Below are 17737 nucleotides of genomic sequence, written 5' to 3'. Positions count from 1 at the left end.
TAATGTACAGTCAAGGTGGTGTTTTGTTAATAGACATGATGGCTCCAACGGCCAAGTATTGTATATACATATATATGTGTGCTTGAGCTTATGCAGGTGATTATTTCCTTTTATATGCGACATGATGTTGTCCAAATTTTGGGTTGTCATAGAGGTATGCATGGGAAGTATAAGGTTATGAGATGGTTCTCCCGGACCTCCTTGGTTATGGGTGCCAGTCCGCCTAATAGGATTTGAGGCGCGACACATGATGTCAGTTACAGTTACGTATGTATGCATGTATTCTTACGTTCATGTTAGTCAGTCAGTTAGTATTGTTCATGCATATGAACCTATTGCATTCAGCCTACCTCACTTGCATACCAGTACATTCAAAGTACTGACACATTTGCGCGATGGTGTCTTATACCATAGGTTTAGAAGCATGAGCTCCAAAGAACCAGTAGCATCCTAGTTCAGCGATCCGAGTTAGCAGTAAGTCCTCATCCTTTGAGGACATGATGATCGCATTACTATTTCATTTTTTAGTTTATTTCAGTAGTTGGAGTTAGATGGGGACATGTCTCATCAACTCCTTATTCAGACAGTTTAGAGGTTTTCAGACTACAGTATGTTCAGATAATTATCTCAGTTGTTTTGGTATTGTTATACCATATTTTTCAGTTATGTACTGGTATTGTACCTTATGGCCTTTCAGTTCATGTTTCCGCATTTACGATATTATTACTATTATTTACTGCTCAGTTTTTAGATATCAGTCATGGGTTAGCTTGTGGTTCTTCGAGGTCATGGGCACCGTGTAGCGTTCTGGATACCAGATTTGGGGCGTTACAGTGGTGGTGATGGTACGGACGAACGACGGAGGTGGTGGTGGTGGTGAATTATATGTATCAATCATAAATATCAAGATATATGCATATGCATCAACCATATGTATCAAATAAATGTATTTAATACATATATAGATACATGTCAAGAACTTGTGCACCCTTTTCATAAATTTAAGGATGATGCATATGTTTTCTAGTAGTTTTATCCCTTTCGAGTTTCATTTGGCTAGAAAATGGTTTTGATTTTAAAACTATTTCAAAAAAAAAATTGAGAAAACTTCAAAATAAATTTAAGAAAATTTACAGAGTTGCCACTTGATTTTTATAGAAAGAGTCAAGAAAAAATTTAAAAGAGTTTCAAAGGTTCAAAAACGGAAATAAACCTTTAAAACTAGCGATTCCGGGGAAGGGTTCAATTAACGCCCTAAGAAGGTTTTTAAGACACTTATGAGCGTCTGTTTAAAACGGTTTACCAAAAGAATTAACTTAACTAACTAAAAGTGACTAATTTTTACGAAGACTTGATTTTATAAACAATATTACCTTTAATCATTTAAACATTTAAAAATGTCCTTTATTTATTCAAACGAGAAATGGTCTACTTGAGTTAGAAAAAAAGTTACAACACGTTCTAATTAATTCGATATTAATTTTGAGAAAAAGTAATTACTTAATTTATAATTAATCACAAAAAATTAGAATTTTGAGTAAAATATCAAGGGGTATTATAATTGAGAAACTATTCTACTTAATTCATTATTATTTCTAGAGAAATTAATATTTTTCTAGAATTAAAAAGGAATCTGCGTAAATTAGGTTGCGCGTTTGAATTTAAAGAGGAAATGAGTCATTTTTGGGGAAAAAAGGAGGATTATAATTATTTATTATTTATAAAGTCATAAAAATGATCATTTTGTTGTAAATAACACTTTTTGAAAAAAAAAATGTTGAGAGAATTTCATGTTAAAAGTATTCTATCAATTATGAAAAATTAGGATTTACAAGAAAAATAAGTTATCTTGATTTGAAGTAAATTACTCTAACCCAAGTAGGCCATTAGTCACATGAACAAAACAAACGCCGTATAAAAAGAAAAAAAAAATGCGTGACAATTTTCTTTCTTTTCTTTTAAGGTTAGTTTTAGGAAAAAGAAATGAAAGAACCGCTTTAATTCATTCAGGCGAGATAAGTTAGGTAAGAAAATTACGAATCGATCAAAAGCCATGATAAAAATAAGATGGTGATGCTTTTTGGGAATTTATCTAGATTAATTAGTTAGTGTCCAAATAAATACCAATCAGTAAGAATAGAAAATAAAGAAAGAGTAAAAAATGGGCCCTTTTTGACCATTGTTGGGCTGCCCAGCTCTTGGGCCTAAATCCCATAAATTTCAGTCCATTATTTCAGTGTATATCATCGTATACTATGGCCCTTCGTCCTTTGCGTTTTTGTATATATACAGTGTATATATGACTGTATTTCAGTCATTTATACACAACTTGAGTCCCCCAACTGTATCACAAGCTTCCTTTGCTCATTTTCAATGTATACCACCCGTATACTAGCCCTCACACTGTGTATATCGCTGTATACCAATGCAAAAACAGTCTTCTTGGGACTTGGTCTTGAGGTTCTGACTCGAGGAAGTGGGAGTCCCTTTGATCCACGTAGTTCATGCATTGCAAATAAAATAAAAAGATTAGTACGTGATGCAACGAAGATCGAACCTTAGATGGACAAATAGAACAAAGAAACGCGTCTAATTATATGGTTTTAACATTCCGTCCAAGACAACTTCCATGGAGTCCATTCTCATCAAAGAAGATAAATTATGGCAGGAACATGAATCACAAAAGAAAACCATAAAAGTGAAACATGATCTTGGATTGAAGCCACGACACAATACTATGATTAATAATTAATTAATGTCAGTTTGCATATAAAAAGAAAGGGTACTAAACTTAGTCATCACGCATAACAAATCAAATTAGAATAGCATGGCTATGTTAATAATATTTGAAAAGTCAAAGAGGGGGTTTTATAATTAAACATAAAGTCGTAGGCATTTTTATTGAACCTAGCAGAGGGGAGCGACCAAAGTCAGGATACACTTCAAACAAGATAAGAGCCCCTTCATTTTTTTAGAATTCCAACAAAGAAAACAAAGAGAATATTCCGGATTATATAACGTCTGATGCTTCTGACGACTACAAGGCAGAATAACATCGACATGAGAATAATTTCCAGGCTCGAGTTTCCAGAGGAATAGTCGAATAAGCATGGTAAAGTATGAGTTTGCATAATCGGAATCATTCCAACTTCTACGCAAACAATAAAATCAAGAAAATTTCATATTAATAAATCGTGCACTATGAAGATTGACATAAAGGAACTGCCTTTTCCTGGGCAGAGAATGGAACAGGACGAGCTCTAAGAGATCAAAATTCCACCGAAATTTATATTGTTTCCGCCGGTGTTTCAATTTCAACTTGTCAAAATTTCAACTTTTCATCGGGATTGATTTTTTGATGAAATTTCTTCTTGAATTCTTTGGTTACGTGGAATTAGAGGAACGCTCCTCCTAGGGGTGTGCATCGGTCGGTTCGTTTCGCTTTTATATGTTATTGGTTCGGTTTATCGGTTTTCAGTTTTTAAATATGTAAAACCAATAACTAACCAAGAAGATTTTTTTTATCGGTTTTTCGTCCTTAACGGTTCGATTTTTGATTTAACCAATAAGAAAATACTCATAAAATAGAAATAGTAACAACTAACATAAAAAAATGAAATCTTAGTTACCGCCAAAATCCTATGCAATGCATTTTAGTTTACAAGAATCTTCAAATTTGAACTGAATGTTAGTTCGAAAAAAACTTAATCCTAATTGTTGAAAACTACTAAATGTTTTTATGGTTTCCAATACGATAATACCCGAGCTTTATATTGTATCTTTGTTTCCCTGAATAGGTTAATACTTTGTGAATCATTGAATTGTGAATAAGTAGTGCATATAATATATATAACATAAATAGTGATAAAACAATAACTTAGTGTATCTATATTTGGTTATCGGTTTAACCGATAACCCAATATGCTAAAACCAAAACTGAATTATTACCCAATAAATTTTTTTATAAAACCAATAAAAAACCATTAACCCAATAATCCAATAACATTTTTATCGGTTCGATTTATCGGTCGGTTCGATTTTTGTACACCCCTAGCTCCTCCCGAATTCCTAATCTTTCTCCAAAGAATCCCCCTTGATCCCTATCCCTCATCGTCTACTTATAAGAGAGGAATTGTTTTTTTTTCGGATTTGAAAGACTGAAATTGAGTTGATTTTGAGAGATTTTTGAAATTCACAATAAGATGAAAAATATTAATGGTACTTGTACTTCCAAATCAGTGGGAAGAAAAGAGTCGTTGGTTGTACGTCATTTGTTGTTGCTTCTCCGTCGAATATTGTTGAAGTCGGGTCGGATTTTACATGTTGAAATTATTGTACGCTAATGTATTTGGGTCGGTTGTTACAGCGTTTGTACGCTATTTTTATGTAGCATTTTTCTGAGTTGGTGTTGTTACGCTGTTGGAGTTTTGGGCAATGTTGTTTTGCTGGTGTTGATAAGGCTTTGTGAAGGAAAACGAATTTGGGAGATGGGTCGGGTCGGCCACTGGTATTGTTGGGTTATGGTAGATTTTGGCTGGTGTTGTGTTGATATTGAAGGGGAAAAAAAGTAGTGGGCTGTTGGGTTGGTGAATTTTGAAGAGAATAATGTCCAATTAAAATTCTAGCAACATAAGATTTATATCATAGCTAAAATTAAATTAATTGGAACTAAATTAAGGTTGCGTCAATTCCTAATTAATATAACGAGCTTCTCAATTTAAATAATTTTGAAATAATATTGAATAAAATATAATTTTATTTTATTTCTTTTTTTTTTTTCAAAAATAATAATAGTAATAATAATAACAACAACAACAACATACCAAGTATATTCCCACCTAGTGGGGTCTGGGGTGGGTAGAGTGTACGTAGACCATATCACTACCTCAAGAGAAGTAGAAAGACTGTTTTCGATTGACCCATGGCTTAGGACCAATAACAGTATAACAAATACAAAAAGTAAGCAGATACAAACTAGTATGGTACACAAAACAAACTAACAGTATAACAAACACAAAAGATAAGTGCATAATAAACTAGTACGGGATGCAAAAAAGCCAACACCACTAGCACCAAAAACTACAGCCCCAACACTACGAACCAGAAACTCCAGACCCAAACGAGCACTCCCCTATTTATGTCGTCAATTTCTTATTTTCAAACAATAATAAAATAAAATAATATTAACAATAACAACAATAAAATAAAAAATTAAGAAACTAATTATGTCGTCAATTTCTTATTTTCAAACAATTTTGAGAAAACTAGAATATTTATAATTTAATCAAACTTTTCACACTGAATAAATTTTAAAGCATTTTATTTAACTGATAATTATATAATCATATATAATTAAACACTAAATATATTATTTTCACCTAAATTCAAAAGGTTGAGTTGAAATTTATTTCAAAATAACTTAAAATAAATATTTAAAAACTATTTAAAATTGAGAATTCAGAAACTAATTTGGAATGTGGAGGGCAAAAATTAGGTGTCAACAACTGTCTCCCTTTGGTTAGGGTGGATGCAAGTAACCCTAGGCAAAGGGAGTTTGACGTCCCTAATTTTGTCCGACCACAAATGCGCCTCTCAGATGAGATTGGTTTTCACATGAGTTTTGAGAGATATTGTCGGACCTCGGTACCAGGTTTCCTACATATCTCAGGTCACATGAGAATTCAGGCCGCTTGTAGTTCATAAAGCTTGATTTTAAAGCACAATTTTAAAAAAATTCACAAGCCATTTCGAGTTTTGAATTTTGGTGAAACCGAATAGCTGTGGAATACGAGGATTTAGGGAAAGGTTGGAACGCAGTTGATTTTTCTATAGAGAGCACAGCCTACATATCCCAATGATTTAGGAAATCAGACTGCTTATAGTTTGACTCGATCGATAGAAACTATAGTCTTTTATTTTAGACGATCTTTGGCTCGGGATTAGTGATAAATATATCGAGTTATGGAAAAGAGGCTTAGATTATCTCAATCACAAATGTGGAGCCCCTTACACCCATAACTAAGAGCTACATGAACATAATTTCCAAAGCTCTAGGATTGTTGTCACCTTATTTTCAAAGAAGGGGAAGATTACCTCTGGTGCGAGTTTAGAATTCGCCCCCGAGGTGAAACTGAGACAAAAAATATCCTGAAATACCCATATGCCTTCTAATAGGGGTATGGTTTAATGGTGGTGAAAGTTGTTCTTTAGCTCGCGTTCAAAGAGTTTGAATCCCTCTTCAGACTATGTCTCAGTTCGCAGCTAAGAAAAAGTTCCACGTTGTGCTGCATCCTTTCTGGAATCGTCCACACCTGTGGTTTTGATTTGAGAATTTCATCCTTTTGGATGCTTTCGACAACAACTCAAGCAAATGGTTAGTTGTAAATGTAGCTTTACATAAGCATAAACTGGAGCAAACCTGTTTGACCATGCTATGAGAGATAGTCGAACCTGTTCTGGAAATATTATGCCACTTTGAATGGGGAGAAAACCCAACATGCATCGTTAAAAAGCGAATGACTTATCTTAAACGTAATATGTCACTTCAAATGAAGTGATGATCCAACATGTCTCATTGAAGGACAGACGACCCATCTTGAATATAACATATCACTTGAATAGAGTGACGATCCAACGTGTCTCATTAAAAGGCGAATGACCAATGTTGAATGTAACATGTCACTTGAATGGGGTGACTATCCAACGTGTCTCATTGAAAGATGGGCGACCAATATTAAATATAACATATCACTTGAATGGGGTGACGACCCAACGTGTCTCATTAAAAGATGGATGACCAATGTTGAATGTAACATGTCACTTGAATGGGGTAACGCCTCAACATATCTCATTGAAAGACAGACGACCAATGTTGAATGTAACAGGTCACTTTAACAGGGTAATGATCCAACGTGTCTCATTGAAAGGCGGATGACCTATATTAGATGTAATGAGCCACTTGATCGGGAGGACGACCCAACGTGTCTCATTGAAAGACGGACAATCAATATAACATGTCACTTGAATGGGGTGCCGACCCAATGTGTCTCATTAAAAGGTAAATGATCAATCTTGAATGTAACATGCCACTTGAATGGGGTGACGACCCAATGTGTCTTTTTGTAAGGGTGGACGTCCCAAATGAGATGAACTTCATCCTTTGAATCGGGAGTCTTTCAAAAAACTTATGCTTATCCAAAGCTTCTGGTTTGAATCTCCAAACTTTGAGAGGATGCTTTTGCATAATTTCTGAGGTGGTTTTGTATAACATCATCTGTACAATTTGAACAACACTCATTAATAATGGAACAATTTGTTATAACCAAGTCAGGAATGATAAAGATGAAGTTGTTTGACTCATGATGAGTAGTTTGGATAATATCTCCATGTCTTCATCTTTATGACTGATCATTTCCCTGTAAAATCAGAGAAAGTGTTAGAGATCATGACAAAGTAATAAAAACATAAATCAAGAGGAAAATAAAGGGAAAAGTTGTCTGGATTATTATGGCAGGGTCACAATGAGTCTGATAATGCCCTATGTCATGCTTAACGTTATCAGCTTTGTGACTTCACTATTTCTGTATCCAAAGAATTTTTTTTAGTTTTGAGAGACTATCTGTGTTGGTATTGTCTTGCTCCCCTGATGTACCTTGTCGATCATTGATTTGCCAATTTTCCTGATCTTGAGGTACAACTTTTGTGGAATTTTTGAGGATCCTCCTCAAAAATTCTGCCCCGGTCTATAACATATAGCTCTCAAACTTTCTTATAACTTACAACATATATGAGTATGAAATTTTTGAGATCTTCTCAAAAATTCTGCCCCAGTCTAAGATGCAAAATACTTGAACCATTTCTGACGTAGAGTACTTTAAACATAGCAAACTTCAAATGTTATGTTCCGATCACAGCCTCAGCAACGTCTGATTTTCAGTTTCGTAACAAATATCAAGTTTTGTGAAATTTTTGAGATCTTCTAAAATTTTTTTGCCCCAGTTACATACTTCAATAGCATCATCACTCAACTTGGGGAAGGATTCTTCTGATGAATTTTAAGATCTTCTAAAAAATTTATCATAATTTCTATGATACTTTTACAGAAAATATGATTGAGTCAGTGCAGCGCCTACGCATTCTATTGAGATAGAAAAGCTAGTTCCAACATAAAATGAGAAGATAAATCTTCTATGGGGATGACCGAAGCTGGCATAGGTCAGGTCAAACGTACTTCATACCAAATAAAAGGGATATTTAAATTTTTTGATAACGTGATCGAAGCCAATACAGGCCGCCTACGTATTCTACAAGGGAAATCAGGTCGAACGTAGTTCATTACAACTGAAAGGGTGCAATTATAAGGAAATCAAATCATAAAGTGCGATTACAAGAAACAGAATGCGATTATAAGGAAATAAAATAAGAAAGTATGAATACAAGGAAAAGAAACGCTAACTTTTAAATGCAGGATAGAAGGACGCCAAAAAACCGTCTTTTTAAGAGAAATCGATGATTCCAATAGCTACTTCTTATGATTGGGAAATGGGTTTTTGTTAACATTAGTTAGAGCTTCTTCAAGCGTTATCACCATGTTGTTAATTAGATCCTGAATTTTGTGCTTGAGAGTGATACATTTCTCTGTATCATGTCTAACAACTCTAGAGTGGTAGGCACGTCGCTTGCTTGGATCATACCAATTAGCAGAAGTGTTTACAGGCTTTGCTTCTATTGGATGAAGTAGTTTTGCGTCTTTCAACCTTTTAAAAAGCTGAGTAAGAGATTCCGTCAACGACGTGAAAATTCTGGAAGCCTTTCTTTCATGATTGACACACAGAGCATTATTTTGATAGCTTTGTGGTAGAGGTTGAGCATGATATGTCTCTTGTGCGCTGAAGACTGGATAATAAGCACATCGAGCATTGGGTTGGTGTCGAGAAGGTTGCTTGTATTTGGAAGATCTCTCCTGAGTCATCACTCCCATTACTTCTGTTTTTTTCTTCCCCTTTCCAAAAGAGCCAGTTTGGAAGCCTTTGTGAGTGGATTACAGCTCTGTCAAATTTATTATTCGTCCTCTCTTAAGGGCCATCCTCAATCATTTCTCCAGTCTTGATAATTTCAATAAATATTTTTTAGCCATCGTTACTATGTGATCAAAATATTCTGGATTTAGCGCATGGATGAAGTAACTGATCATTTCAGCTTCTTCCATCGCGGGATGTACCCTGGTCGGTTCTTCTTTCCAGCGTATGAAAAATTCACGAAAATTCTCATTTGATCTCTGTTTCAGCTTTGTGATAGAGATCCTGTTAGGAATGATATCGACATGAAACTTGTAGTGATCCACAAAAGCGTTTGCCAGGTCATCCCAAGTGCGCCACTTAGTCACATCTTGCTTAGCATACCATTCTAGAGCCTTTCTACTCAAGCTTTGACTAAATAGTTTGACCCATACTCTTCGTTCTTGCCCACACCAATCAACTTTTCCCAATAATTTTTCAAGTAAAAGAAAAGATTTTTGGACCCATCAAACTTTCCAAACTTCAGGATCTTATAACCAAGAGGCAACTCAATATCGAGAAAGGCACACAACTCTTCACACTTCACACTTTGGTTATTCCCAATCCCCCAAAGGTTTCTTATTGCATCTTCCAAGACCTTGAGCCTTCTGTTCACCGTCTCATCGGTGCACACTCTCGGATCATTCTCTATTTCAACATAATGATTAATATCTAAACGGTATAACCCTGGAGTTTGTGTCATTGGTGGAGTGGAAACATAGGTATACATTGGCAGAGAATGGTATGGCAAGGGTATGTTTTGAACCTTTGGATGATTAAATGTGTACCCAAAAGGGGCATTCTGAGAAACATGGGCAAAACAACTTTCGTGATCAACTCCTTCTGGCGTTGAAACATAGGTCCCTTTTGTCAAACATCAGGAGGCAAAGTCATGTTTGAAGGAGTCTGAGAAAGTGTTCTACTTTGAATCACCATAAGCCTTAGCTCGGCAATTCACTGCTCCAAACCGGCAATGAGCTCTGGGGTTATTTCTCTTCCTGTCTAGGCACTTAGGTCCATTGTCACAGAAAAGGTAGGAACTGACTCAGATGAAGTATTTGTGTTAATCAAACTAGGATCCATAGTTGAATGAGTCCTTCTATTAGCCCAATCAAGAACTGATGAATCTATAGTTGCTTTCTTGACCTTAAACTGCGTGAAATACTAATGTTCTGCCATCGATTACTTTGTCGTTATGAAGCGAGCAAGTTTTGACTACCAACATAAATCAGCCTCTCTCTAAAAGGAAAGAAAAACACTCAAAAAGTAAAAAGTTAGTTTATGATCATGATGATTGACCAAAGTAATATACGAAATAAATGACATATATTTGACTTGAAATAGATTAAGTCCAGAATTTGAAGATAGGACACTTAAGAAAGTGGCTGAATGATCAGAACTTCGATCATTTGGCGGATCTTGAATTTGATGGAAATTTATTTTTTTTACCTTAAACCGCATGAAATACTGATGTTCTGCCAGCGATTACTTTGTCATTATGAAGCGAGCAAGTTTTGACTATCAACACAAATCAGCCTCTCTCTAAAAGGAAAGAAAAATACTCAAAAAGTAAAAAGTTAGTTTATGATCATGATGATTGACCAAAGTAATATACGAAACAAATGACATATATTTGACTTGAAACAGACTAAGTTCAGAATTTGAAGATAGGACACTTAAGAAAGTGGCTGAATGATCAGAACTTCGATCATTTGGCGGATCTTGAATTTGATGGAAAAATTAGAACTTCGAATAGGATGTACTAAATGATTTGAACAATCAAATATTAACGGATAAACATCCTAAGAAGGCTTATTTAAAAATCTTTGAAGACATCGTAGTTTTTCATCAACAGAATGCCTGGATAGCTCTGACTACATCAAATGAAAAAAAAAAGAGTTGTGAAGACAACACAATCAATGTGAATTGGATAATAGGCTAATGAAATTTGAACAAAATTGGGTAAACTGGAAGGAATTTTATCAACGAACTTCTAAGGGTGTTTTGGAAGGTTCTAATTTTGAGTCTTATATGCCTATTAACGCTTTAGGATTTTGAAATAGGAATAATGGACTAGTCTTATTTCAAGTCAAACCTATGTTATTTAAACACACAAATAAGTAAACATAGACAAAGCAAGATAATAAAACACTTTAGCACATAAACAATCATTACGCGTCCTAGCATATGTGGGTCCTTTCAAGCCAAAAGAAACCTAGCGTTAAATATCAAATTGAGATTCTGATAAATTGATTCAACACATAAATATGATTCGTCTGTTATTGACTCGTGGTCAATAGACGCAGGGCAAGTTTTCTAATGGGCCCAATACTCCCTCAAGTATTGGGTCATCCTAGGCTCATGCCTAAAATAGGGTTTTGATTTCGCTCTATCCTAGGTGTCTAGAGTAGGTTCGAACCAGATTTCCAAGAGGAGGACTTGGGTTTGAAAATATGAACAGTCATCAGACGCCTCATGTGCTAATAAACCGTCGTATTTCCAATACTTTATTTGGAGTTGAACAACAGGGGTCGGGACATCCATAAATCTCCAAAATAATTTAATAAATCAATGCGGAATTATGTTATGAGATGCAATAATTATATTCCACAAAATCAAAACATATAAAATGTAATTGAGTAAACAGTTAATCAAAAGATGAAATCAAACATTTAGTTAGAACCTAGTTAAAATCCCCAGCAGAGTCGCCATTTCTGTTTGATCCCTTTCGGGTTTCATTTGGCGAGAAAGTAGTTTTGATTTTAAAACTGTTTCAAAAAAAAGTTGAGAAAATTTCGAAACAATTTTAAGAAAATTTATAGAGTCGCCACTTGATTTTTATAGAAAAAGTCAAGAAAAAATTTAAAAGAGTTTCAAAGGTTCAAAAACAGAAATAAACCTTTATAAACTAGAGATTTTGGATAAGGGTTCAATTAACGCCTTAAGAAGGTTTTTAAGGCACTTAGGAGCGTCCGTTTAAAACGGTTTATCAAAAGAATTAACTTAACTAACTAAAAGTGGCTAATTTTTACGAAGACTTGATTTTATAAAAAATATTACCTTTAATCATTTAAATATTTAAAAATGATATTTATTTATTCAAACGAGAAATAGTCTACTCGAGTTAGAAAAAAAGTTACAACATGTTCTAATTAATTCGATATTAATTTTGAGAAAAATTAATTACTTAATTTATAATTAATCACAAAAAATTAGAAATTTGAGAAAAAGATCAAAGGGTATTATAATTGAGAAACTATTCTACTTAATTCATTATTATTTCTAGAGAAATTAATATTTTTCTAGAATTAAAAAGGAATCTGCATAAACTAGGCTGCATATTTGAATTTAAAAAGGAAATGAGTCATTTTTATGGAAAAAAAGAGGATTATAATTATTTATATCGTCATAAAAATGGTCATTTTTTTGTAAATAACACTTTTTGAAAAAAATGTTAAGAGAATGTCATGTTAAAAGTATTCTATCAGTTATGAAAAACTAGGATTTACGAGAAAAACTAGTTTTCTTGGTTTGAAGTAAATTACTCTAACCCAAGTAGGCCATTAGTCACATGAACAAAACGAATGCCATATAAAAATAAATAAATAAATAAATAAAATGCTTGACAATTTTCTTTCTTTTCTTTTAAGATTAGTTTTAGGAAAAAGAATTGAAAGAACCACTTTAATTCATTTAGGCGAGATAAGTTAGGCAAGAAAATTAAGAATCGATCAAAAGCTGTGATAAAAATAAAATGGTGATGTATTTTGGGAGTTTATCCAGATTAATTAGTTAGCGTCCAAATAAATACAAATAAGTAAGAATAGAAAATAAAGAAAGAGTAAAAATTGGGCCCTTTTGGACCATTGCTGGGCTGCCTAGCTCTTGGGCCTAAATCCCATAAATTTCATTCCATTATTTCAGTGTCTATCAACTGTATGCTATGGCCCTTCGTCCTTTGCGTTTTTGTATATATACAGTGTATATATGACTATATTTCAGTCATTTATACACAACTTTAGTACCCCAACTGTATCACCAGCTTCCTTTGCTCATTTTCAACATATACCACCTGTATACCAGCCCTCACATTGCATATATCGCTGTATATCAATGAAAAAACAGTCCTCTTAGGACTTGGTCTTGAGGTTTTGACTTGAGGAAGTGGGGGTTTGGCCCCCGAAATGCATGGGGAGGGTCCCGTTGATCCACGTAGTTCATGCATTGCAAAGAAAATGAAAAGATTAGTACGTGATGCAATGAAGATCAAACCTTGGATGGACAAGTAGAACAAAGAAACACGTCGAATTATATGATTTTAACATTCCGTCTAAGACAACCTCCATGGAGTGCATTCCCATCAAAGAAGATAAATTCTAGCAGGAACATGAATCACAAAAAGAAAACTATACAAAGGGAAGCATGATCTCGGATTGTAGCCACGACACAATACTATGACTAATAATTAATTAATGACACTTTGCATATAAAAAGAAAGGGTAATAAATTAAGTCATCACGCATAACAAACCAAATTAGAATAGCATGGCTATGTTAATAATATTTGGAAAGTCAGAGAGGGTTTTTTTTTATAATTAAACATAAAGTCTTAGGCATTTTTTTTATTGAACCTAGCAGAGGGGAGCGACCAAAGTCAGATACACTTCAAACAAGATAAGAACCCCTTCCTTTTTTTTAGAATTCCAACAAAGAAAACAAAGAGAATATTCCAGATTAGATAACGTCTCACGCTTCCGGCGACTACAAGGCAGAATAACATCACAAAAGAATAATTTTTAGGCTTGAGTTTCCAGAGAAATAGTCGAATAAGCATGCTAAAGTATGAGTTTGCATAATCAGAATCATTCCAACTTCTACGCAAACAATAAAATCAAGAATATTTCATATTAATAAATCGTGCACTATGAAGATTGACAGAAAGGAACTACCTTTTCCTGAGCAGCGAACGGAACAAGACGTTCCACCGAAATTTATATTGTTTTCGTTGGTGTTTCTATTTCAACTTGTCGAAATTTCAACTTTTCATCGGGATTGATCTTTCGATGAAATTTCTTATAAAATTCTTTGGTTACGTGGGGTTAGAGGAACGCTCCTCCCGAATCCCCAAATTTTCCCCAAAGAATCCCCCCTTGACCCCTATCCCTCATCGTCTATTAATAAGAGAAAGAATTAGTTTTTTTTTGGATTTGAAAGACTGAAATTGAGTTGATTTTGAGAGATTTTTGAAATCCTCCATAAGACGAAAAGAATTAATGGTACTTGTACTTCCAAATCAGTGGGAAGAAAAGAGTCGTTGGTTGTACGCCGTTTGTTGTTAACGACGTATGTTGTTGCTTCTCCGTCGAAGATTGTTGAAGTCGGGTCGGGTTTTGTACGTTGAAATTGTTGTACGCTAATGTGTTTGGGTCGGTCGTTACAACGTTTGTACGCTATTTTTGTGTAGCATTTTTCTGAGTTGGTGTTGTTACACTGTTGGAGTTTTGGGCAATGTTGTTTTGCTGGTGTTGATAAGGCTGTGTTAAGGGAAACATATTTGGGAGATGGGTCGGGTCGACCACTGGTATTGTTGGGTTATGGCAGATTTGGGCTGGTGTTGTGTTGATATTGAAGGGGGGGGGGGGGGGGGGGGGGGGGGGGGGGGGGGGAAGTAGTGGGTTGTTGGGTTGTTGTAGATGGGTTGGTGAATTTAAAAAGAATAATGTCCAATTAGAATTCTAGCAACATTAGATTAATAACATAGCTAAAATTAAATTAATTGGAATTAAATTGAGGTTAAGTCAATTCCTAATTAATTTAACGAGCTTCTCAATTTAAATAATTTTGAAATAATATTGAATAAAACTCAATTTTTTTCGCAAAAATAATAATAGTAATAATAATAATTAAAAAATAAAAAATTAAGAAACTAATTATGTCGTCAATTTCTTATTTTCAATAATTTTGAGAAATGTAGTATATTTGCAATTTAATCAAACTTTTCACACTAAATAAATTTTAAAGCATTTTCTTTAACTGATAATTATATAATCATGTATAATTAAACACTCAATAAATTATTTTCACTAAATTCAAAAGGTTGGATTGAAATTTATTTCAAAATAACTTAAAATAAATATTTTAAAACTATTTAAAATTGAAAAATTCAGAAACTAAAATGGAATGTGGAGGGCAAAAATTAGGTGTAAACACTAGTCATTTAATGTTTTCACCACCCTCATTCAGTTTGAATATTTTTCAATGAATACATATGATATTTTATTTAATTCTGTGATACACTTTATATGTGCACCATTGATACATTTTATCCAGTGAGAAACGACATGTGTAAAACTGATATAACAATATAAAAGATATGTTCTTGTGTTTTTAATCAGTTATTAAAAATATATACATTATCAATATGATACATTTGTTGTTGTAATACTGGTGATACATATGACAGATACTTTGTGATGGTAATTCATATTTTTGATTTACTAGTTTAGGATACGTGCGCTGCACATCAGGTATATATAAGGCGCGTGAAATAAAGTATAAGAATGAACATGTGTAATATCAATTACTGTTGAGGAAAGAATACATCAATTCAATATTCTAACAATACTATAATTTTAACACTAAATCAGTATCATAGTGTCAATACACTTTTCATAAGTTATTTTCATACAATAAATTATTATACTGTCAAAATATGTCTAATAGTGTTTGCACCTAAATTGTATAATCTCAAAATTGACATAATTTGGTACTCAGTCAACCACGAACCAACATCAATTAAGCCATACGATCCTCAAAAAGTTTGTCAAGTTGGTTGATCAATCCCTAAGATCACATTTTGAACTTAACTTAAATCTTGAACAATTCATCCTTACATATCATAATCAAAATTTGGCTTCTCATATGAATAGGCGATTTAATTTAGTAGTTAAACTTGACGTTGAAGTGCTGAAACTCAAAAATCAAATAGATAATACACATAATCAAATCGACCGATGTGCACCCCTACTTCTAAACCTAAAAGGCATTAGTTATTAAAGTAAACGATATTTTATAAAGTACCCTCATGCTTTTAAAACTTTTAAACAAATACTTGATACGTTGATCTACGAATATAATACCTAAAAGACTATACAGTGATATTATTAGTGTACTCTTCTTTTTATGTTTCTATCCTAAAATAATTTTGTTAAAAATAAAACCATAATCGTAAAAGGTAAGAAGTTATCCAAAACTTTTAAGTGTCAATCTTTTTTCCTTTTATATATTCTACCAATAATTTTCATAAAGAAATATATTGTTACTTAAAAATTTTCAATAATCAGTTAATACATTGAACTATAACTTTGTTCCAAATGTATGAACAGAATATATCATCCATGATCCAACAATAAACAAAACTCTCTTCAACGCATATTAAGTTTAATGAATACTTTTTTCCTCCAACTTTACAATACAATACCGATACATTATGAAACAATACGTAACAACAATCCAAACAAATTGTAAGACTAAATAAACAGAGATAGAGACTGCTTATTGTTAAGGTAAAATGAAAAAAAAAAGTTATCTTCAATTTGTTGTGTGGTATTTTCATCTATGCGTTTTGGCTTCTAGTAGTTTTTTTAGTACTACGCAAGTAGAATTGATACTTGTATGTATCCCTCGAGGCAAAATTATTCTTCCCCAGATGGGCAGCTTGGATATATATCCTTCTTCCTCTACATGCTCAGGCTCTTTTTTAGTTCAGCATCATTTTCTGACTCGGCCTCTCCATCGTCCTCGGGATCATGCTCATTCCTAGCTTGATGATTAATATCATCATGCTCATCCCTAGCTTGATGGTTATTGTCCTCCTTCGCCAACTACAATGACTCGAGCTGCTCGACCTTCAAATGTCTTACGACAATACTATTCTTTTTTAGTTCAGACGGTTATTTTCATATTTGCTCACAACAATTTTCATATGCACTAAAAATGATTCATTTTGTCCTAATTTATATGACATTTTTTTTCCAAAAATAAATTTGATTAATTTTTAAAGCTAAATTGAGTTAAATTAACATTAAATCTTTACATTGTAACAAAGTCCTCATAAACATTAACTTCGTGGTATAATTTACGCTAATTATTATAAAATTTATCAATAATTAAAAAAAAACTTATCTACGTTAAATCAATTATAAAGATGTTTAAAATTGTTTGAAGCTTTCACATTTTATTAACAAAAAAAAACTAAATTCCTAAACCTAAAAGCATGAAGCACGTTGTATGTCTCTTTCCTCATGCATCCACTTTATACACTGGAACTTATCTCATAAAAATTTGAGAGAAACCGCTAAAATAAAAAATAAAATCTAAGAAGTAAATTTTAGGTTTTAAAGAACAAATATAACCAAACACACACTATAACAACAATAACATACATATATACTTCCAGAAAGTGGGGTCTGGAGAGGGTAGAATGTATGTATAACTAATTTCCACCTCAGAGGTAGAGAGACTGGTATATTAAATATTGAGATTCAAATTGATAAATGGATTATCATTCGCCACAAATAAACAAAACCCATCTCTCACAAGTTATTCTTGATAGGTCGCGTATCGTATATTAACACAAACTCCTCCTGACCTTTGAGTTAGTCCTTGGTGGTCCATTCAACA

The sequence above is a fragment of the Capsicum annuum genome, chromosome 3 (assembly GCF_002878395.1).
Source record: "Capsicum annuum cultivar UCD-10X-F1 chromosome 3, UCD10Xv1.1, whole genome shotgun sequence".
NCBI lineage: Eukaryota > Viridiplantae > Streptophyta > Magnoliopsida > Solanales > Solanaceae > Capsicum > Capsicum annuum.
The sequence above is the reverse complement of the archived record's forward strand: the minus strand, read 5'-3'. Positions refer to the sequence as shown.